The sequence below is a fragment of the Schistocerca piceifrons genome, chromosome 6 (assembly GCF_021461385.2).
Source record: "Schistocerca piceifrons isolate TAMUIC-IGC-003096 chromosome 6, iqSchPice1.1, whole genome shotgun sequence".
Classification (NCBI taxonomy): Eukaryota; Metazoa; Arthropoda; class Insecta; order Orthoptera; family Acrididae; genus Schistocerca; species Schistocerca piceifrons.
This window is the reverse complement of record NC_060143.1, coordinates 390,597,967-390,621,602: the sequence shown is the minus strand read 5'-3', so window position 1 is coordinate 390,621,602 and position 23,636 is coordinate 390,597,967. Positions and strand designations below refer to the sequence as shown.

The 23,636-nt window shown below is 44.7% G+C and overlaps 1 protein-coding gene across 4 annotated transcripts in view; it reads right to left on the bottom strand.

Annotated features, from left to right (window-relative positions):
* The window catches only part of LOC124802513 (mesocentin-like), a 629,570-nt gene that overhangs the window by 234,917 nt on the left and 371,017 nt on the right, over positions 1 to 23,636 (bottom strand). Inside the window, exon 1 of one of the 4 annotated variants that reach the window (XM_047263348.1) lies at positions 23,020 to 23,236. The exons of the other annotated variants lie outside the window; for them this stretch is intronic. The gene's annotated coding sequence lies outside the window, so the exon portion shown is untranslated. Of the gene's footprint in view, positions 1 to 23,019; positions 23,237 to 23,636 lie in introns of those variants that run through there. 4 annotated transcript variants of the gene reach the window in all.

Sequence of the window (23,636 nt, the reverse complement as noted above, 5' to 3'; positions counted from 1 at the left end):
CTAAATATATCAGGCTTTCGGGAAAATATTACCCGCGCAGTTCCGAAGAGCCGGCCGCGGTGGTCTAGCAGTTCTAGGCGCTCAGTCCGGAGCCGCGCGACTGCTACGGTCGCTGGTTCGAATCCTGCCTCGGGCATGGATGTGTGTGATGTCCTTAGCTTAGTTAGGTTTAAGTAGTTCTAAGTTCTAGGGGACTGATGACCATAGATGTTAAGTCCCATAGTGCTCAGAGCCATTTAAACCATTTGAAGTTCCGAAGATAGCAAGAGCAAATACGTGCGAAAACAATCGCACAATCAGCTTAACAGCTTATGCATCGAAGCTGCTGACAAGAATAACATACAGAAGACTGGAAAAGAAAATCGAGGATGTGTTAGAAGACGATCAGTTTGTCTTTAGGAAAGGTAGAGGCACCAGAGAGGCAGTTCTGAAGTTGCCCTTGATAACGGAAGCAAGACTGAAGAAAACTCAAGGAACGCTCATAGGATCTATAGACCGAGAAAAAGCGTTCGACAATATTAGTGCAAGACGTTAGAACTTCCGAGAAAGAAGGGTAAGCTCTAGGGAAAGGTGGGTAACATTCAATATCTACAAGAACCAAGAGGGGACAATTAGAGTGGGAGACCAAATCGAATTGTTCGGAGTAAAAAGGGTTACGACATCGAAGAAGCAATAGCGGGATACGTAGGCAGTCAAAAAAAAACCTGATGGAGGGAGCAAGGAGAACACAGAAAGCAGACTAGTACTGGGAAAAGGGGCATTCCCGGCCAAGAGAAGTCTACTAGTACCAAGCGTAAGACTTAACTGGAGGAAGAAATTTCTGAAACGTAGGTTCGAAGCACAGCATTGTATGGTAGTGAAACATGGACAGTAGGAAAACCGGAACAGAAGAGAATCGAAGCTTTTGCGATGCGGTGCTACAGAAGAATGTGAAAATTAAGTGGACTGACAAGCTAAGGAACAAGTGCTTTTCCGCAGAATCGGCGTGGAAACGAATATATGTAAAACACTGACAAGAAGAACGGACATGATGATTGGACATCTGTTAAAGTATCAGGAAATAACCCCAATGGTACCAGAAGGAGTGTAGAGGGTAAGAACTATAGAGGAAGACAGGCTGGAATACACCCAACAAATAAAAATGAGGGCTTTAGGTGCAAATACTACTCTGAAATAAACAGGCTGGCACAGGAAAGGAATTCTTGGCGTGGGCATCTGACCAGTCAGAAGACTGATGACGCAAAAGAACAATGGCTATTCGTCTCCTGTTACGATGTTGTACACGAATTTTGCATTTCCCCTATCGATTTTTTTAACATTTCCTTACACCATTTGACAGGAGCCTGTTTTTGAGATGAGGTAAAATTGGGCAGAATCCATCAGGACCAAATCTTTTTCTCTGCCTCGTGATGACTGGGTGTTGTGTGATGTCCATAGGTTAGTTAGGTTTAAGTAGTTCTAAGTTCTAGGGGACTGATGACCGTAGATGTTAAGTCCCATAGTGCTCAGAGCCATTTGAACCATTTGAACCAAATCTTTTTCAGAGCTAAATTTTCGCGCAAAACTGAATGTACTACAGTCTTCGTTACGACTAACGATGGCTCTATCTCATGTTAAGCCACGTGCCGGACCTCTTCAATCACGCTGCGCACAGCTCGATGGTTTTTGGAACAGTAAACGATTTTGGTAGGCGTATACGAAATTCGTCGTTGACGGAAGCACGACCCGCGATGAAATTCTGCATATCAATTGCCAACAGTCTTTTCTGAAAGCAAAAGTAAAGTCGTGTGGCAGTGCTGGCTGGGAGACCACATTTACATCTACACTGATACTCTGCAAATCACATTTAAGTACCTGTCAGCGGGTTCATCAAACCACCTTCAAACCTCTCTATTATTCCAATCTCGTATAGCGCGCGGAAAGATTGAACACCTGTATCTTTCCGTACGAGCTCTGATTTCCCTTGTTTTATCTTGGTGATCGTTCCTCCCTATGTAGCTCGGCGTCAACAAAATATTTTCGCATTCGGAGGAGAAAGTTGGTGATTGGAATTTCGTGAGAAGATTCCGTCGCAACGAAAAACGCCTTTCTTTTAATGATGTACAGCCCAAATCCTGTATCATTTCTGTGACACTCTATCTCATATTACGCGATAATACAAAACGTGCTGCCTTTCTGTGAACTTTTCGATGTACTCCGTCAGTCCTATCTGATAAGGATCCCACACCGCGCAACAGTATTCTAAAAGACGATGGACAAGCGTAGGGTAGGCAGTCTCCTTAGTAGGTTGTTACATTTTCTAAGTGTCCTGCCAATAAAACGCAGTCTTTGGTTAGCCTTTCCCACAACATTTTCTGTGCGTTCCTTCCAATTTAAGTTGCTCGTTATTGTAATACCTAGGTATTTAGTTGAATTTGCGGCTTTTAGATTAGACTGATTTATCGTGTAACCGAAGTTTAACGAGTTCCTTTTAGCATTCATGTGGCTGACCTCACACTTTTCGTTATTTAGGGTCAACTGCCACTTTTCGCACCATTCAGATATCTTTTCTAAATCGTTTTGCAGTTTGTTTTGGTCTCCTGATGTCTTTATTAGTCGATAAACGACAGCGTCATCTGCAAACGACCGAAGACGGCTGCTTAGATTGTCTCCAAAGTCATCGTTTATATAGATAAGGAACAGCTTGGAACAGCAAAGGCCCTATAACACTACCTCGGGGAACGCCAGAAATCACTTCTGTTTTACTCGATGACTTTCCGTCAGTTACTATGAACTGTGACCTCTCTGACAGGAAAAGACAAATCCAGTCACATAACTGAGAAGATATTCCATAAGCACGCAATTTCACTACGAGCCGCTTGTGTGATACAGTGTCAAAAGCCTTCCGGAAATCCAGAAATACGGGATCGATCTAAAATCCCTTGTCAATAGCACCCAAGTGAATAAAGAGCTAGTTGTGTTTCACAGGAACGATGTTCTTTAAACCCATGTTGACTGTGTGTCAATAGACAGTTTTCTTCGAGGTAGTTCATAATGTTCGAACACAATATATGTTCTAAAATCCTGCTGCATATCGACGTTAACGATTTGGGCCTGTAATTTAGTGGATTACTCCTTCTACCTTTCTTGAATATTGGTGTGACCTGTGCAACTTTCCAGTCTTTGGGTACAGATCTTTCGTCGAGCGAACAATTGTATATGATTGTTAAGTATGGAGCTGATGCATCAGCATACTCGGGAAGGAACCTAATTGGTATACAGTCTGGACTAGAAGACTTGCTTTTATTAAGTGATTTGAGTTGCTTCACTTCTCCGAGGATATTTACTTCTACGTTACTCATGTTGGCAGCTGTTCTCGTCTCGAATTCTGAAATATTTACTTCGTCTTCTTTTGTGAAGGCATTTCGGAAGGCTGTGTTTAGTAACTCTGCTTTGGCAGCACTGGCTTCGATAGTATCTCCATTGCTGTCGTGCAGAGAAAGCATTAATTGCTTCTTGCCGCTAACATACTTCACAAACGACCAAAATCTCTTTGGATTTTCTGCCAGTTTTCGAGACAAAGTTTCGTTGGAAAAGTTCTTTATTCCTTCGCGCACACTGGCATCCCTTACTCCGCGAAGTGTGAGAACTGTGTATTTTAGTGTAGCTTGTGAGCGTAGATCCCCGCGTATGGGTGTGTATAGTGTAGTGTCATGCTTGTGTCGGATGGCGATGAGAGGAGGGAGAGGATGAAACCCGGTGGCGATAGACAGCCTTCTCCTCACAGGCAGCACCGAGCTTAACGTCCCGATCCGACGGGCGGTGTCACGTGCCCTCTCTCGTGAGAGACTTTGCAGAAGTTTGGAATTTAATCCAGGACACCGGTGAGAAAACTGGTGATCAGGAAGTTCACGACGGCGCTACACAACAGCACGTTGTGTACCCAGGCGGTTACAGTTTCGTTAAAGGCTCATTGTAACGCTATTCGATCAGTTCCGCACTTGCCGTGTCTCAACAATACCAAAGCGGAGAAAACTTTAAAACTTTGTAATATCACACCTCAGTAGCCGCATCTAGTGACCTGTAGAAACTTAAAAGGTGATTCTCGTGGCACATACTCTCGCAGACACACACCTCCACATGTGCAACTATACTGTGCATGCTCTCTTACGGCGTGTGGCACGGAAAACTTCTGGAACCACTGATTGCCTGCCGCCCCCCCCCTTCCCCCCCGGTTTCCATGTTCCATTCGCGAGTGGTGAAGGAGGACTGTCGATAAGGCTTCGTATACATCTAATTCCTCTTGTTGTAACGTACGCTCTGGAAATTTAAACGATAAATCTCTTCGTGAGGCATGACGCCTCTCTTCCCTCTTCCTAGCGTCTGCACTGGCAGTTTGTTGAGAAACTTTATAAAGTTCTCGCGCCAACTAAAGAATCCCGTGACGAAATGCGCCGTTCTTCTAAAAATTGTTCAAATGGCTTTGAGCACTATGGGACTTAACATCTGAGTTCATCAGTCCCTTAGAACTTAAAACTACTTAAACCTAACCAACCTAAGGACATTACACACATCCATGCCCGAGGCAGGATTCGAACCTGCGACCGTAGCGGTCGCCGTTCTTCTCTGGATCAATATTTCATATATTACTCAGCCTTCAAGTGTCCCAGACTCTCAAGAATTAGTTTATCGATTTATCGTAAACCAATTCTTTCGTGGATGAATTACAGTTCCTTAAGATTATACCAATGAGTCTCAGGCTGGCATCTGCTTTTCCTACTATTTGTTTTATGTGGTCATTCCACCTAAAGTCGCTCCGGAGGCATACTACCAGGTATTACACGGTGGTTACTGTTCCCAGTGACAAGTTGCCAATATTGTAATCGAACAGTGGTGGATCTCTTCGATTATTTATGCGCAATACCTTATATTTATGGCCAACTGGGTGTCCTGTACCTCTTATCGATCGTGTATTTCGCTAGTCTTCTGATGTTGCGGAGCCTCGAAAGTTGTCCACTATTAATACATGGTCCAGTCACATTAATGTGACCACAGCCTATGATAGATGCCAACGTGCAAGAACCACTCACAGATGGAAGGTGGCAGCACTAGCAGTGGAGGCTATATAAAGTGTGTCGGGGGGAATGAGGAAAAGCAGTGAGTCATTCTCGTAGTGCCGAAACGGAGAGAATTATCTGACGTCCAAAAGGGCATGATGATTCGCTTTTGGGCGAAGGACGGAAGCATTTCCGAAACGGCTAAGTTTGTGAACTGTTTGCGTGCCCCCATCGTTCAAGTATAACGTCCATGGCAAAATGACGCTATCCAGAATCGGCGCCGAGGCAACTGTAGTGCACTATGAGCCATACATGAAAGGGTTCAACAATGGCTGCGGGCATATACACGGCCGAGCAGGCGTGAAACTGTTGAGCAACTGACCGCCCAGGCCCCAAATGAATCAAGGGACACGAACAGTGTCTTCTCAACGACCGTTTAGCAAACGTTACTGCCTATGACCTTCCGCAGTAGGCGCCTGTTTCACGCTTCCACGCTGACTACTGTTCATCGGCGACGAAAGCTGGAATTTGCAAGCCAATACCACAACTGGATGACCACTGAGCGGCGACAGATGGCCTTTTTCAGAGGAACCATGTTTTATGCTCCACTGGCGCTGCAACAATCGTGGGAAGAGTTGAGATCAGGGAGGAGAGAGCGTTGTGGTCTGTGGAATCTTTTCGTGGCATTCACTGGGTGATATCGTCATTCTGGAAGACGCAATGGATTAACACCATACGTATCTATCCCTAGGGATCATGTCCACACATACATGCAGTGCGCCTTTCCTCGGCACGATGGCATCTACCAGAAGAACAATACAATGTGTCACACAGTAGTATACGTGCGTTCGAAGAGCACCGTTCACCGTACGCACTTGGCCACCAAACTCACTGGATTTAAAACCAATCGAGAATACTGGACAGTCTATAAATACCACATAGTAGCGACCGTATTACTCTCCTTTTGGAATTCCCGAAATTACGTTTGTCGATTTCATTTCGATGAGTTCGACGACTTGAATTCCATCTGCAAGAAAGCCCCGTATCCAATCACAAATCTGGTAAGGTGGTACTTTTGAATTTGTGACAACCACGAAGGCACTAGAATCGTATTCAAAAACTCCTCGTTTCTAGCCTGGCACACACTGAGCGAAAGTCACAGCCTGTCCTGCGCTAACCTACAAAATCGCCAGCCTGTGCGTCTCGCACTGCAGCCCGTCGCAATGCAGGCTGCGGGACAGCGCCAGATGAAGGAAGAGTGGCGACCCGTCGTGCGGACGCGGAGCCTACTGTGCGTTAGCCAGGCCACGGTTCAGTGGGGAGCCACGCTGCGGTGCGCACTTTCCGCCGCCCACGCAGGGCTTCTACTGCGCAACCCGCCGCCTGTGGGCGACACTGCCGGCTGCAGGCAAACCTTCACCTTGCTCTGGCGCGGACATCGTCACCCACAAGTGTCCTCAAGAGAAGCAGGTGAGGGGTGGGGGAGGGGAGTGGGCGGGGGCGCCAGATCCAGGAATCTCAGTAGTGATTTATTCAGTATAGAACTTTCAATGAGTTTTTTACACTGTTTACGACTCGAGTAAATTGCAGCTTTAAATTTGCTGAGCTCGATGGGAGATACTGCTACCGTAGCTATCAGCTTATCTCACACCGAGCGAGATGGCGCAGTAATTAGTACGCTGGTCGCGCATTCGGGCGGACGACGCTTCAAATCACTGTCCGTCCACCCAGTTTCGCTTTTCTGTGATTCCCTAAATCCCTAAAGACAAATGGTGGGATGATTGTTTGAAACGGGCACGGCAAATTTCTTATCCCAATCCTTCCCTAGTCGAAGCTTGTGCTCTGTCTCTATTGACCCCATTGTTGACGAGACATCAATCTTCCTTCCTTTACTATTTTCTTGTAAATTAGTTATCCAGAAACACAAATAGGCAGATCCTGACGCGCGGATTCGGACCACCATACCATAACATAATCAGTGTTGCAGTATACCTGCACGTAATACGACCTCAATTCACACAAGGACGCGTCTTCCACTCGCTACACAACGGAATCACAACAGTTGTTTACCGTTCGGCTGTGTACAAAGAAGACCCATAAGAAAATCGCTGATTCTATACTCAAGTTTCCCACGCCAGGCTACTGTGCTAGACACTGAAGAACACGACCGCGCTATACTGGAGGTGCGTACGTACATCTACACCTAGTCTATGGACTCAAAATCGGTCGAAGAAGGGAGAAATATAACGAATGAAATTTCAAGGTCGCAAAGATTTCCACTCCAGTAATTGGAACATCCTCAAGGTGCAATGGGGTCCACCACCGCAGCACAAGCAGTCATGGAGTTACGAATAGTGCACTCCACTTGCCATGGCTCCAAAATAAAGTGTTTAACTGTAGAGGCGAGGATTAACTTGGTTCGGACCGAAGCTGTTAAAACGCAATTCTACCGACCAATCTGAAGGTCGCTTTGGGAGATTTCTTACTTTCACCTAGTCGTATACTGGCCATTGGTTATATTATACCCCCAACCCAAAAACGCAGCTCTGAAAACACATTTTGTACAACTGAAGTTATGATAGTCAACTCTAAAAATAGAAATCATGAAAGTAATGCAATAAATCCATTGAAATGGTCTTATACGAAGTTTTGGAAGCAAAGTTTTGTACGTGGCGTGAAAGTTGAATAACCCTTTTTTAAAAGTTTACTTGATGTTTCTCCACTTTGAGGATTATGAAATGTGACAAATCTTCGTTGGTATTTTTCGATATCCAAGACGATTTTCTCAATTGTTCTCGCTTATTTTACATTTCGGTGTTTTTAATTTTGAGTGTCAGTGTAACATCATTCGAATATGAACAACAGTTCTGGAAGATATTACTTTCTAGCTTCATTTCATAGTTCATTTAAAACTCCGTATTTTTAATAAAGATATGGCATTCTTATTCTCATTAACAATATACAAAAATTTATTTTGGGTATACTATTACATATGCTTACTGTTTAGGTACAACATAACCTGCCTTAAAAATTTATGTGGATAATTATCAATCATATTACATACTATAAGTTTACCGAAATTTCGGTCAAATTTAGTTCCTTGGGCACGATACGTTGATCGGTATATCCAAAATGGGAATTTTAGAATCTTACTCCCTCTTGGGAAAATTTCTGCGGACGCCCTTGCCAGCACCACTAACTCCCAGAATAGTGTATTTTGCGAATTCATGCAGCGGCCACGTTAGACCTCATTATTTCAGGTACGCGTAATATAAGAAAGGGCGACCAAATAAATTTAGCCATGTGACGGCAGATGTTAAGACTCAGATTTACTGGCATAATCCTCCAGTAATCTAATTCAGACACGAAAATTGGGAACAAAACCCTTGTTGGACCAATTCTTGAGTATTCTTCGCCTGTCTGCGATCCTTATAAAGTTGGATTAAAGGCAGGCATAAGCTCAATGGACTCCTGCTGTTCGCTTTGACAGAGCTGTAGCTGGTGTAATATTGGTAGTGTCTAGACGCGTCCGTGACCACAACGTGAACGAAGTTACATCATATATATGTATACGAACGGGGCCAATCCTATGTATCTACAAGGAATAGCGTACCACTCGCATCCACACGCCCAAGTGGTCTCAAAAAGACACTAAACTGCAGAGACTGCAGAAGAATGACACAATTTGTCGAAGGTAACTTGTTTCAAACTCGACAGGAAATTCTTCTTTCAGTAAATACAGGTCCCACCCAACCACTTCCCGAGCGCACATTGGAGCACGAAATGCATGTAAAGGCCGTTTGGTCTCTGTTACCTCGCAAAGGGCCATTAGCGGCTACGGCTTGCACGTCTTCAAACAACACAGAAGACTCCTTAAGTTATAGGAACCAGTACGCTGTCCTCGACGGCGAGTGTTCATCAGAGACAAAGATACAGTCAGGAGAGACCCAGGTAAGTGTGTTGGGCCGCTATTATTCTCTGTATACATATATGATTTGGCGGACAGGGTGGGCAGCAATCTGCGGTTGTTTGCTGATGATACTGTGGTGTACGGTAAGATGTTGAAGGCGAGTGACTGTAGGAGCATACAAGATGATATGGACAAAATTTCTAGTTGGTGTGATGAATGGCAGCTAGCTCTAAATGCAGAAAAATGTGAGTTAATGCGGATGAGTAAGGAAAACAAACACGTAATGTTCGCATACAGTATTAGTAGTGTCCTGCTTGACACAGTCACGTCGTTTAAATATATGGGCGGAACGCTGCAAAGCGATACGGAATGAAACGAGCATCTGATGATTGTGGTAAGTAAGGCGAATATTCGATTTCGGTTCGTTGGGAGAATTCCTGGGAAGTGTGGTTCATCTGCAAAAGATACCGCTTATAGGGCGCTAGTGAGGCCAGTTCTTGAGTACTGATCGAGTGTTTGGGATCCGTGCCGAGTTGGATTAAAGGAAGATACAGAATATATTCACAGACGAACTGCTAGATTTGTTACTGGCAGGTTCGAACAACACAATTGTCACGGAGATGCTTCGGGAACTCAAATGGGAATCTATGGAGGGATGGCGACGATGTTTTCAAGGAACACCATTGAGAAAATCTAGAGAACCGGCATAGAAGCTGACTGCCGAATGATTCTAATGCCGCCAATATACACTGCGCGACAAATTAGGACTCATACGGAGCCATAAAGACAGTAGTTTTTTCCACTCGCTTTATTGATATGTACCATGACTAGTAATGGTACGGGGTTCCCTCTGCCATGCGCCGCAAGGTGGATTGCGGAGTATCGGTGTAGATGTAAAATGGACGATAGCGGAAAGGAGAAGTATAGTGTGGTCCGATGAGGCTCAATTTTGCATTCTGCTCAGTGAGGCGTTTAACCACCAAAGGTCCGTCTCCAAAGGCAACGAAAACTTGCTCACGCTCCCCCACCACCACCACTACCACTACCACCACCACCACCACCACCACCATAACGGCCAGTAAACTGGCCTATTGAAACACTCCACTGGCTCCTTTCATGTAGCTGGCCTGGAAGTCAGAAAAGTTAAGACTCGTTTAACTGACTGGCCAAACGCACCTTCGCCAACACGGTCGTATAGCTTCAGCCCACCATCGTAGTATAGCATCGGCGACTGCCGCTATATGGATCTGCTTTAGTTCGTTGGCCAGCCCACGTCTTGAATCGTTTGTTGCTTTACGTGAAAAGTTAGCATCAAGGGAAAAATGGGCTTCGGCTTCAGTTAAGTACCTACATACTTAGTAAAGCGGGAGAATGTTCTAAAACCTTCTAATAGTTATCTAATTCTAGTCTTTAGCAATTATTTATAATCACTCATCTATATAAATAAAAATGTAAATTTTCGTTTGTTCACAATCGTGTATCTCCGAAAGTTCTTGACTGATTGCTTTGAAATTTTGGCTTTATTCTACAGGAGTGTTTTTAGATATATAACATTTTGAGAATTTTTGTAACGTTTCCCTATTATTAAATGTATAAAGATTTATATTTTACATATATTAAAAATAGGCATACAAAGACACGTGCGTATTTCAACGCAACGTTGTGTAAAAACTTTTAACTATTCATTCACAAACTTTCGGAGATTTGCGATTAGGAACACTTAACAATTTCTATACACGTACAAACGTAGATGTTCTTTTCTTCGAAATCTCAACCCTTTGAAAGTTCTTCACGAATTGATTTGATATTCTGACACAATATTGCATTCGAATACTCACGTGTTTTTATTTATCTACTGGAACGCCATCTGGCGTGTATGTAATATACAGTATGTGTAACAAAAGGGGAAACGTTATAAAAATGTTAATGTTGGTTTGTTCAAAATAGTTAATCTACGAAAGTTCTTAACCGGCTGCTTTCAAATTTTGCCACCTGTTGAATTCTCGTGCGTGCACGTTTGTAGGTACTTAGTTCTTTAATATACATACTATATAAACATGTATAATACACACTGTGCTGCGGTCGGCAACGCCTATATAAGACAAAAAGTGTCCGGCGCAGTTGTTAGATCGGTTACTGCTGCTACAATGGCAGGATATCAAGAGTTTGAACTTGGTGTTATAATCGGCGCACGAGCGATGGGACACAGCATCTCCGAGGTAGCGATGAAGTGGGGATTTTTCCGTAGGACCATTTCACGAGTGTACCGTGAACATCAGGAATCCGGTAAAACATCGAATCTCCGACACCGCTGCCGCTAGAAAAAGATCCTGCAAGAACGGGACCAATGACGACTGAAGGGAATGGTTCAACATGACAGAAGTGCAACCCTTCAGCAGATTGCTGCAGATTTCAATGCTGGGCCATGAACAAGCGTCAGCATGCGAACCATTCAACGAAAAGTCATCGATATGGGCTTTTGGACCGGAGGACAACTCGTGTACCCTTGATGACTGCACGACACAAAGCTTTACGCCTCGCCTGGGACTGTCAACGTCCGTTGGACTGTTGACGACTGGAAACATGTTGCCTTGTCGGAAGAGTCTTGTTTCAAATTGTATCGAGCGGATGGACGTGTAGGCGTATGGAGACAACCTCTTGAATCCATGGACCCTGCATGCCAGCAGAGGACTGTTCAAGCTGGTGGAGGCTCTGTAATGGCGTGGGGCGCGTGCAGTTGGAGTAATATGGGACCACTGGTACGTTTAGATGCGACTCTGACAGGTGCCACCTTCGTAAGCATCCTGTCTGATCACCTGCATCGATGCCTATCCATTGTGCATTTCGACGGACATGGGCAATTCCAGCAGGACAATGCGACACCCCACACGCCCAGAATTGCTACAGGGTAGCTCCAGGAACACTCTTCTGGGTCTTAACACTTCCGCTGGCCACCAAACTCCCCACACATGAACGTTATTGAGCATACGTGGGAGGCCTTGCAACGTGCTGTTCAGAAGAGATCTACCCCCCTGTCGCACTCTTACGGTTTTATGGACACCCCTGAAGAATCCATGGTGTCAATTCCCTCCAGTACTACTTCAGACACTGTGCTCGCGGGGGTCCTACGCGATATTAAGCAGATGTACCAGTTTCCTTGGCTCTTCAGAGTGTAATAGCGGTAACCATACTTGGTGGCACTAAAGAGGTCTCCATTTGCCAGGTATAGTAGTGTTATGTGTAAATGAAAGCGAACTGCCATTTAACTTCACATACGTGTATCAACTTCTGTAAAGAGCACGAAATACAGCGATAAAACAATTCAAATGTAATTTTATTCATTTGCTTACTTTCCGAACGGCACTTCGTCCTCTTTCAACACTGATGGCTACAATGTCTGCTAATACAGTGTCTATATCATCACAATAATATGTCCTTTAGACATGCGTGCAAGACACTGTCACTGAAGATTACAGCAGGTTAAACATGAAGTAGAGCCGAGCACAGGATTGTAGCCATCCATGATGTATCCATGCCTCGACGGGCTGAACTGACGATATAATATTTGCCTCCCTCTGCGGGAACCACGAATGGTGCGAGCATGAGTTGTCGACTCCGTGGCATATGTGTAAGTTTGATAGGCGACTCCATGGAGTGCAGTGTGCACAACGACCATATGTGTTAAATTAAAAGGAAGGTCAGCGTTGGCCGTAATATTAATGTTTTATTGATAGCAGAATCGATTTTCGATCACATAGTGATCATCTTCAGTGCTGTGCAAATTAAACTCAGACCCTGGTATCAAGTTATCAATACCCAAAACTGAGAAGCGATCACAATGTAAGTTGGCAAAGGTCCTGGAGGTGTGCTGGGATAGCCACCTGGAGGCGTGCTCGGGTAGCCAAAGTTGTTAAGTTGACCGCTCGCTGTAAGTGGGAAATCCGGGTTCGAGTACCGTTGGCAAGCAGCTGACGTCAAAGTACAGTCGTAGACTATGAAACTATTTCGCAGATCTTTCATCATCACTTTCATTAGAGTGTTTGACGCTCCCAGCTTACTTCAGTCCACGTCTTTTTTAACACAGTGACCGTATGAGAAAAAATACCAACTCTTACTGGGCTCCGAGTGCGATGGTGGGCAGATGCACGTTGCTTTTCTTCACGCTGCCAACACGACTGCCCGGACGCACCGGCAGAGTTGGAGTTGCGCAGTGGCAGCCCGGCCTCCAGCGAGGTAGTGTGGCGGAACGGCGTGCAGTCCCTACCTAGCCTGCACTCCGGCTCCCGCCCCCACCAACACCCCGCCCTGCACAGACACCTGCTCTCGCAGCTGCCGCTGCTGGCCCACATTCCGCGGGAAACTCGACGACGCTGCGCGCCTGCCTTTGCTAACCCGACAAACAAAAACCTGTCGCGTGCACCTGCTGGCCGTCTGCGGGTGATTCAGGACGGAGGATAACTGTACCCACAGAGTAGAACAGTGCTAGAATTTGAAAAGAGGTGGCACGAATCTGTGCCTGTTTCGTTCGGCATCTTGTAATAACGACTTGTGGTGATTGGCTTCGAGAGTATGAAAGTTCAAAATATGAAGATTATGTTACTTATATGCATATCCGCGCACAGTAAGCCACAGGTGCGGATTCAATTGGGGAGGGGGGAAGCGTAATTACACGTATACTGTAGGGAGAATAAAGTAGCGCGAAAAAGTCTCGGATAAGGGTTCACGATACTTTTCAGTTTCTTACTTGAGGCCCAACCTGCGTTGATGTGCTTCCAGCGAGGTAAATGCACACATATTCAAACGCTGACTGTACTTGCTGTCAACATCTCCAACATAGCTGCTGTGTCCACATAATGAACTGACAAACCACAGGGAGTAACGGAAGGAAAAAGTGGAAAAATAACATTCACTAAGAAATAGGAAACCACTGAAAACATGACTTCACAGACACAGGCGGGAACGACTGAAGGAAACGGCATTCCCCTCTTTTACACGTTCACACAGCCATGGTCCGCGGCCCTCTATTCAGAATCCAAATGTTACGTGAGATACTGATAACGGTGTGTACACATTCCGATTTTGTACTGTGGCAGTTTTGACGCTGTCAAAGTTATGAGAAGATCTTGCTATCATTGTTGTCGTTGTGGTCTTCAGTCCAGAGACTGGTTTGATGCAGCTCTCCATGCTACTGTATCCTGTGCAAGCTTCTTCATCTCCCAGTACCTACTGCAACCTCCATCCCTCTGAATCTGTTTAGTGTATTCATCTCTTGGTCTCCCTCTACGATTTTTACCCTCCACGCTGCCCTCCAATACTAAATTGGTGATCCCCTGATGCCTCATAATATGCCCTACAACCGATCCCTTCTTCTAGTCAAATTGTTGCCACAAATTTCTTTTCTTTCCAGTTCCATTCAATACCACCTCATTAGTTAAGTGATCTACCAATCTAATCTTCAGCATTCTTCTGTAGCACCACATTCCGAAAGCTTCTATCCACTTCTTGTCTAAACTATTTATCGTCCACGTTTCACTTCCATACATGCCTACACTCCATACAAATACTTTCAGAAACGACTTCCTGACATTTAAATCAATACTCGGTGTTAACAAATTTCTCTTCTTCAGAAACGCTCTCCTTGCCATTGCCAGTCTACATTTTATATCCACTCTACTTCGACCGTCATCAGTTATGTTGCTCCCCAAATAGCAAAACTCGTTCACTACTTTAAGCGTCTCATTTCCTAATCTAATTCCCGAAGCATCACCCGATTTAATTGCTATCATAAATCTCTTGAAATTATTACATGACACATATTTTTCCAATTTTTAAATGTATGCGCTCCAGCTGCTATATTTCTCTGAGTTGCATTTTCATTGACGTTATGCTAAGATTTTTTGTGAAATATAGAATGAGGTTCAAGGCAGTTCATCACTTCAAATACTTGGGATCTTCGTTTGCCAGTAGCAGCAGAATGGAAATGGAAATCAAGCAAAGAACAGCAGCAGGAATGAAATTCATGTACTCCCTCCGAGATACGCTCAGTTCAAAATGGAAAAAATGGAAATGAGCGTTTGGCGCCATTGGCCGGGAGGCCCCCTTACGGGGCAGGTCCGGCCGCCTTGGTGCGGGTCTTATTACATTCAACGCCACATTGGGCGACCTGAGTGCCGGATGGGGATGAAATGATGATGAAGACAACACAACACCCAGTCCCTGAGCGGATAAAATCCCCGACCCAGCTGGGAATCGAACCCGGGCCCGTAGGACGGCAGTCCGTCACGCTGACCACTTTTTTTTTTTTTTTTTTCGATATAGTTCGTTCCTTTTGGTGTAGGCGGACGTCACAAGACATCCGTTCAAGTTGATCGTTGATTCCCTGACTCCGTTATTTTTTATTACAGAGAGCACGCAGCCCTCTGACCGAACACGCTGAGCTACCGTGCCGGCACCGCTCAGCTATCGGGGCGTACAGTTCAAAGTCAGCATCAGCGAATATTAAGAAGAAAATATTGTATATAACTCAGTGATATGCCCAGCAGTCATGTACGTTTCAGAAACCTGGAGCATGACTAAACGAGAAAAGAAAAAACTATTAATATTTGAAAGAATCACAATGAGGAAGATGTGGGATGCGACCTTGAGTAAAGGAGAATGGTGAAGGAGGAAGAATGAGGAAATTACTTCTTTCCTTGATGTAACAGCCAACAACACTGCAGAAACTGAAAGGCAAAAGAATCCAGTGGGCAGGTCATGTAGTCAGTATCCCAGAAGACAGGAGAAAAAAACACTTGAGGAACGACCAGGCACTAGACGCCCTACAGGACGACTAATGCGGCGACGGGTAGACGACCTGGCAGTCCTGGGAACTGAAGAGGCCCGGAGGAGTCGAGCACAAAACAGAGAGCAATGGAGGCATTTCGTGCAAGGAGCGCGTAGTCTGCAAGGCTTTTGACCGCTGGATATGTGTGAGTATATAATATTTTATTATTTTTACTGTCCGCCCCCGAACCTAAGCGGTCAGTACGGCTGACTGTCATGCAGAGGAATCAGGATCGATTCTCCCAGGTTCTCCCCTGGTTGGAGGTCTGGAACGAGGTGCACTCAGCCTCGTGATGCAAATTTAGAGCTACTTGACCGAGCAGCAGCAGTCCCAACTGACAAAGGTGAGGAGAGCGGTGTGCTGAACAACGCCCCTCCACACCGCATCCAATGACGCCACTCACAGAGGATGACACGGTGGTCGGTCGGTACCGACAGACTCTCTAGGGCCTGTGGACGAAGTTTACTTGAGTATTATTCCTAACGTTTTAGGCATCTGTAGCACATCAAAAGTGAAAATAACGGCAAGTTATATTTATGTGTGTTTTAAGGGAGGGATGGGGTAAGGGGAAGGAGGGAGAGGGGGATGGGGGGAGAGAGAGAGAGAGAGAGAGAGAGAGAGAGAGATATTAAGGAAATGTGACTCGCGCTCAGAACCAAACATTGGATGCGCGCCTCGGGGTGTATGAGCTCGTATGCGCAGCTATCAAGGAATTAGGAATGTCTAATCAGCAAAACCACGATCCTGCGACTACAGCAAGAGTTACGTAAAAGAAGTCACTGTGAGGCGGCAGAGACGAAACGAAGAATCGTATTGCCTGGAGGATACAATTACCCAGTATATCAGAAGGCAAAGAGGACGCATAATAGGAAATATTACTTCTTTTCTTCCAACTCAATTTGCATCTTGTACATAGATAAGCTTAGTATATACAAACAAATTTTATAAACATTTTACCTCTTCTACTATAAATGGATTTCAATGTTGTACATACATAATTGTCAAAACTGGATACTGTTACTAAAATGTATACTGTATAATAAGATTGGCTGTATAGCCGTGAAACCGAAAGGCAATAAATAAATTTTAAAAATCCGGGTCTCGCTGAACTCGCTGCCACACAAAATAACGCGAGGCGCATATCTACACGATCTGGTCACTTCTACCGCGGAGCAGTGCTTCGAAAAAAAAAAAAAAAAGATAACTCTGCGATATGGTTTGATGTCTTGGATGCTTCATCTGAAGCTTTTTAATTGGATATAAAATACTGATATTGAACAGAGGATGTGGAATGTTGTGTCAAAGCTGTTTTCTGTTACTTGTATTACTTTTAAAAACACCAATAAATTTTTATTGTGCTGTTTTGCTCCTATCAAGATGTAACTACACATCCGCAACGCACTAAACGACGCACGGCAGAGGGTACTCCATCTGACACGATAACTGGACGTAACTTCACCACATTGCCCTAATCTCTCTTGTTGCAGGGACTTATTCTTCTTTCTCCTGGTCCTATCCCGTATCTTCATGGGGTCGCCATGTTAATCTAGATTCGTTATTGTTAGCGGTAGGGAGTGGCCGTAAGCCATTCCTGTAGCCACTCCTTTCACACCGAGGGCGAAATTTGTGTACCCTACATATCTGCGTCTAGGGTTAACCCATGCAAAAGTATGAGAATGCTTTCGAAACCTTTCCGAATAGTCTAAATGAGACGGGACGTGGGTACCAGCCCGATATTCGCCTATTCGGATATGGGAACCCGCCTAAAACCCAAATCCAGGCTCACCAGCACACTGGGTCTCGTCGGGTGATCATGATGTTTGGTTTGTGGGGCGCTCAACTGCGCGGTCATCAGCGCCCGTATAAAGTACCAGTTTTTACAAAGTCCAATTTTTTACACAATCAAATCTAGCCACTGTCACTAATGATGATGAGAAAATGATGTGGACAACACAAACACACAGTCCATGGGCAGAGAAAATCCCCAACGCGGCTGGGAATCGAATCCGGGACCCCGTGATCCAGAAGCAGCAACGCTAGCCACTAGACCACGAGCTGCGGTCCTTTGTCGGGTGAATTCGACCAGCGGCTCTCTGAATTCCGGAAGCGTCGTGCTAACGCACGCAGCTATCTGAACAGGTTTGTCTTATCTCAATACCAGTTCTTTATTTTTACACACAGCTTCCTCTTAAAAGCAAAAAAATGCATTGAAGTGTTATCCGCGCGTCCGTGTTGCTCTTTCCTGTGGGGTACACACATTTATTAAGACTCCAGCAACTTTTCTCTGAATCTGCCTTTGGTTGTACGAGTATAATGATAAACACCCCAAACTAACATCAGTACTGTATAATCAGTCACATTACGCTCTTTTGTGCGATTTCATTTACAGAAGCACTGTATTTAAAAAACTGCCTTTCCGTACTAGGCCTCATTTCAAGTATTCGTCCATTGCATGTCGCCTCACAATACTGCCAGTGGATTTCATCAAAGGCGAGAGACGTTCAGCGGCAGTAAAAAAAAAAAACTCTTCAAATCATGCAACCTAATGTCCATAGTCCAGCCGCAAAGATTACTATCACCTGCTGTTTCAGATTCGTACCGAGGAGATCAAGCGACTCTGGTAGAAAGACCAAAATCGAGCCCTCTGCCGTAAAATTACTTGCTTCTTTGAGCAGTGAAGGAAACAAAAGAAAAATTCGGAGTAGGTATTAAAATCCATGGAGAAGAAATAAAAACTTTGAGGTTCGCCGATGACATTGTTATTCTGTCAGAGACAGCAAAGGACTTGCAAGAGCAGTTGAACGGAATGGATAGTGTCTTGAAAGGAGGATATAAGATGAACATCAACAAAAGCAAAACGAGGATAATGGAATGTAGTCGAATTAAGTCGGGTGATGCTGAGGGTATTAGATTAGGAAATGAGACACTTAAAGTAGTAAAGGAGTTTTGCTATTTGGGGAGCAAAATAACTGATGATGGTCGAAGTAGAGGGGATATAAAATGTAGACTGGCAATGGCAAGGAAAGCGTTTCTGAAGAAGAGAAATTTGTTAACATCGAGTATAGATTTAAGTGTCAGGAAGTCGTTTCTGAAAGTATTTGTGTAGAGTGTAGCCACGTATGGAAGTGAAACATGGACGATAAATAGTTTAGACAAGAAAAGAATAGAAGCTTTCGAAATATGGTGCTACAGAAGAATTCTGAAGATTAGATTGGTAGATCACATAACTAATGAGGTGTTGAATAGGATTGGGGAGAAGAGAAGTTTGTGGCAAAACTTGACAAGAAGAAGGGATCGGTTGGTAGGACATGTGTTGAGGCATCAAGGGGTCACCAATTTAGTATTGGAGGGCAGCGTAGAGCGTAAAAATCGTAGAGGGATACCAAGAGATGAATACACCAGGCAGATTCTGAAGGATGTAGGTTGCAGTAGGTGCTGCGAGATGAAGAAGCTTGCACAGGATAGACCAGCATGGAGAGCTGCATCAAACCAGTCTCAGGGCTGAAGACAACAACAAGAACTTTGAGCTTTCTAGACAGGTTTAATAAAATTTATACAATCTTGTCTGCAGGTTTAATGAAATTGAAGCTTTATTGAAAAATCGTAGTTAAGCGGACTATATTGATGAAAACCATCGCACACGACAAATTAACTATTTCACTGTAGTAAATTACAAATTGTATATGCCTTTTATAAACGAAGGTATAAAAAAGTAGAATTTGTCCCCTTCTCATGCATTATTAGTATTCAGTCGACAAACAGCATAATTTTACTTCGTTACCTGCTTGCCGATCATTGAGATCCTACTACAATATTACCGTAGCGAAAAGTAGCACAGGCAACTCCATTGTTGAACGTGAGCGAGCTGTGCATTGTGAACTGAGTGCATTGTGCCATATAAACCATGTTTGCGATGGACGTCCATTCGATAGTAGCTATTTACTTATTGGGCTACTTGGACGATATGTCAGTGTAACAACAGCGTTCGTTTAACGTGACGGGGCGAGGGAAGTCTATCCAGATTTGGGTTTCCCGCGATTTCCCGGAGTCGCTTAAAGAAAATGATGGGACGGTTCATTCTAAAGGGCGCAGCCGCTTTCCTTTTCCATCCTCCCGTTATCCGGGTTTGTGCTCCGTCTCTAATGACCTCGTCGTCGACGGGGCGTTTAAACACTAATCTCCTCCTCTCCCACGAGGGAAGGCTTCTTCTCGCAGACAAAAGCTACGAACACGATGGGTTGGAGAAATCACGCACCCTTCCCCCATTAGTTCTTAAACTGTCTCTCTTTCTCGTCTTCTTTTTCGGTTAATTTTTGCGTTCCTTCTGGGCCTGCGCCCTGTGCGTTGGCGTATCTCACCTCCCTCTCGGTACGACATTGGCTGCTAATAGCAACGAAGATCGTTGAATTAGCAGGCGGCTCATACAAACACGAAGTCCGCCAAGCCAGAAACAATGCATTACGTTCCACATAAAAATGGAAGCTCCCGCTAGGGCAGGGTCGGTCACGTGTGGTTTCTCCTGCAATCGTGCCTTCAGCGTGAATCATCAAACCACGCCCTACTTGTTGTCACCAGTCCTGAGGTACCCACCGAAGCACACACAAACAAATCCTCTACCACAGTGCAACGAGTGGTCGCAGGCCACCCATCGGATAGTACCGTGTCCACCGAATATTACCACTTTTCTCACACAGCCAACGCCCCTTTCAGTCCTTGCGCGAAGAACTCGCTCCGTCCTTCTCCAGCGGTTGTTCCAGAAACTGAGACGGAGCCGGTTCCTAACACTGCGATGAATAGCACTTGGGGAACTCCTATCTATGTCTGAGCTTAGAAGAGGAGGAGATTGCGGGTTACGAATTTACAAAACGGTAGCTTGTCATTGGGAGAAAAATCGTTACACATTTCGGCAGTTTTCTGAAAAAAAAATAAAAAAAACGATACTAAAGATACCTTTTAGCACACATCCTTTTGATTATAATCAATTGGTAATTTCATCCATTGGGCGTACGGTAAAGTCGTGGACTAGGATTTGAGAATTTCGAGGGAAAATTGTTTTTCATATAAACTATACTACTTCTCATAGTGACCCCAAATCAGTGACCACAAACAGTTTTATTCTTTTCATATAGAATACAACACTTAATTGTATTTTAAGAACAGCTGACATTATTGTATTGAAAATGTATAGCATCACACATCTATCTCGCCTTATTCTATAACATTAATCCCATTTAAGCTTAAACGCATTACGGTCGGCACGCTTTTCGTGGGAACTTGTCTACAGAAGAAAGAGAGAGACAGAGAGAGAGAGAGAGAGAGAGAGAGAGAGAGAAAAAGCAGCAGCACAGGGCTGACGACGAATGAAGCACACGCTTCAAATTAGTATTTATCTCAGAAAAAAAAACAGAATGTTTAATATACTGCAATGCTCATTATTTCGCGAAAACAGTATTGTTTCCGCAAATATAAAGGAAAAGAAGAAACTCAAAATCGATATGCGGCTCCGCATACCTATATATGACGCCTTCACCTTCCACCCACAGAAATACTGCGATTTAAGGAATACAGGTAATGCCTACATCGAATAACTTTCGTGAATTCAGCTGCTAATATTATACAAATCCATAATTTCCCAGTCTCCCGTTTCTCATTCTTGCTCACGCTACGAGAACCGCTGCAACACCGTCCGTAGTCCTGCGCTAAGAGCTAAACAGGTTTATTGTTTGCAAGCAAATTCGCACAAGTGCTGAAAAATATCGTTTACCTACTTAGGGAACAGTATCACCCTTACTTGACCAAATGTTGGAAATCCCGTGTAATGCGTGTAAAGAATAGGTATCCAATTACAACAGCATTCTTCTCTATTTACTCGAAACAATTAGTGCTCACGCCCTGTTATCAGTTGCCTGTAGTCGTTGTGGACTCTGCATCGCTTCAGCAGGCTACTTACTGTCACTGCAATATAAGATACTGAGTATTACAGTCTGAAGTGACAAATATACGCCAAATCTATAGGTCTGCAGGCGAGTACCAAGTTTTCGTAACAGCCAAAATGAATTTGCGTGTTCACTGGGCGTGCAATTCCCCGGTGCTTCAGTTACGAGACGTATCTCCACGCCGATCAGAAAAATTAGGAAACACACCAATACAGACTGTAGCCACGTACGCACACAACCATTAACGTCATTACGACGCACTTACGAAAGCTCCATAACAAAACTAGAAGTCTGACGGGCGTAAACCAGTGGTCATGTAACATACCGTATTTAACACAATAGGGATACTTGGAATATTAATGTTAAGATGCTCTGCCTCACCTGTCGAATCTGGTGGCATAATTATAGGAACTATACCTGCGTTCAACTCAGATAAATTGGTATTTGGTAAAATCTCGCTCTTTTTAATAGAACTTCAGCTTCACCCTATTAGTCCTTACTCTTCTGCACACCTTATACTGTTAGTTTTTGCTCGTAATAGCTGAAGAAAACCGCTTCTCGTCATGTAGTGAAAGTGTCCCCACCCGGTGAATGGCGTAATATCTTCCTTGAGAGTTCGAAGTGCTTTGAAGGTGCGAGGGATCAACCACCTCAGCATTTGCCGGGACAGACAGTGTGAAACCACGCCCAAAGCTGGCCAGCGTCCAAGACGAGGACTACCTACCATCTCCGTACACTCCCAGGCAGCGCCATTCTGCGAGCCACCACCAAAAGCAACAGCGAGTCATCGCAGGTACCACTAACTTTGTAATACCGCCTACAAACATATTCACACCTCATCGATAACAGTGCAGCGCTTGCGATGGGAATAATTTGCTCGCGTTGTTCAACGGTTCAGTCAGCAACAGTATTCCTTCAATGAAGGCACAAGGGATCAACAAAACGATGCTTCGTCTGACAAAAAGGTGGTACAGAAACCGTTTAGAAACTCGAAATTGCTGTGGCGAAATAATGGGACATTGATTCAGTATGATGGATGCGCGAAGAATGAGATGTTTGTGGCATACAAGAAGTACCTTTCATACTAATGCGACAACTATGCAAGACTGAGGCATACGGATGAGTAGAAGCAAGGACGAGACATGTTTTCACTCGGTGATGAACTAAATACCCGACTATCACACTGCGACAATTTCATGCAATAACCTTTATCTCTGTCGTAACAGATTATGTACCAGCGATAGCTTGCGGCGCGACATTATCTTTTACAATGCTAGTGGCCGACTACGGACTAACAACATGACGCTGTCTCACCTGAAATAACAGCACTGCCTAAATCAGTAACAAGGACGCAATCCACCAATATTTTCCAGTCGTAGAACACTTCTATGTGCGGGCAGCTGCGCTACTTCATACTAGTAACAATCACAGTGAAGTCTTAATTGCCTCCAAACGCACAGCACACGAACAAACCTGCGCACAATCGTTTCACTCCGTCCGCGGTTACTCGCTGACTGGCGAGGGAGCCGCCAAGCTCTTTCGTCCCCCCCTCCTGGCAGTGGAAGGAGGCGCGTGTGACACGGATGACGTGTCGCGGCGTGGAGGGGGAAAGACGCGCAGGAGTGGCGAGATGGAGGGGGGCCGCGCTGGATTGCACGCACCGTACGCACCGCGACGGGACGCCGGAAACGCGCGCCGCTGTGCAGAGTAACAACGTGAAGGCGAGAGAGAGGTGTTGCAACAGCGCCTGCCGCTCTGGGATCGGCGGCACGACAAAGGACTTAATAAAAACCTCTCGCCCTTCCCTCCCTCTGTAACGACAGTGCCGATTCAAAACTACGTTTGCATTCTGCAAGGCACTGTGCTTTACCTACCACCATACGACTACCAAGTTCACCTTATTCTCCTCACAAATGAACCATTTAGAAGGT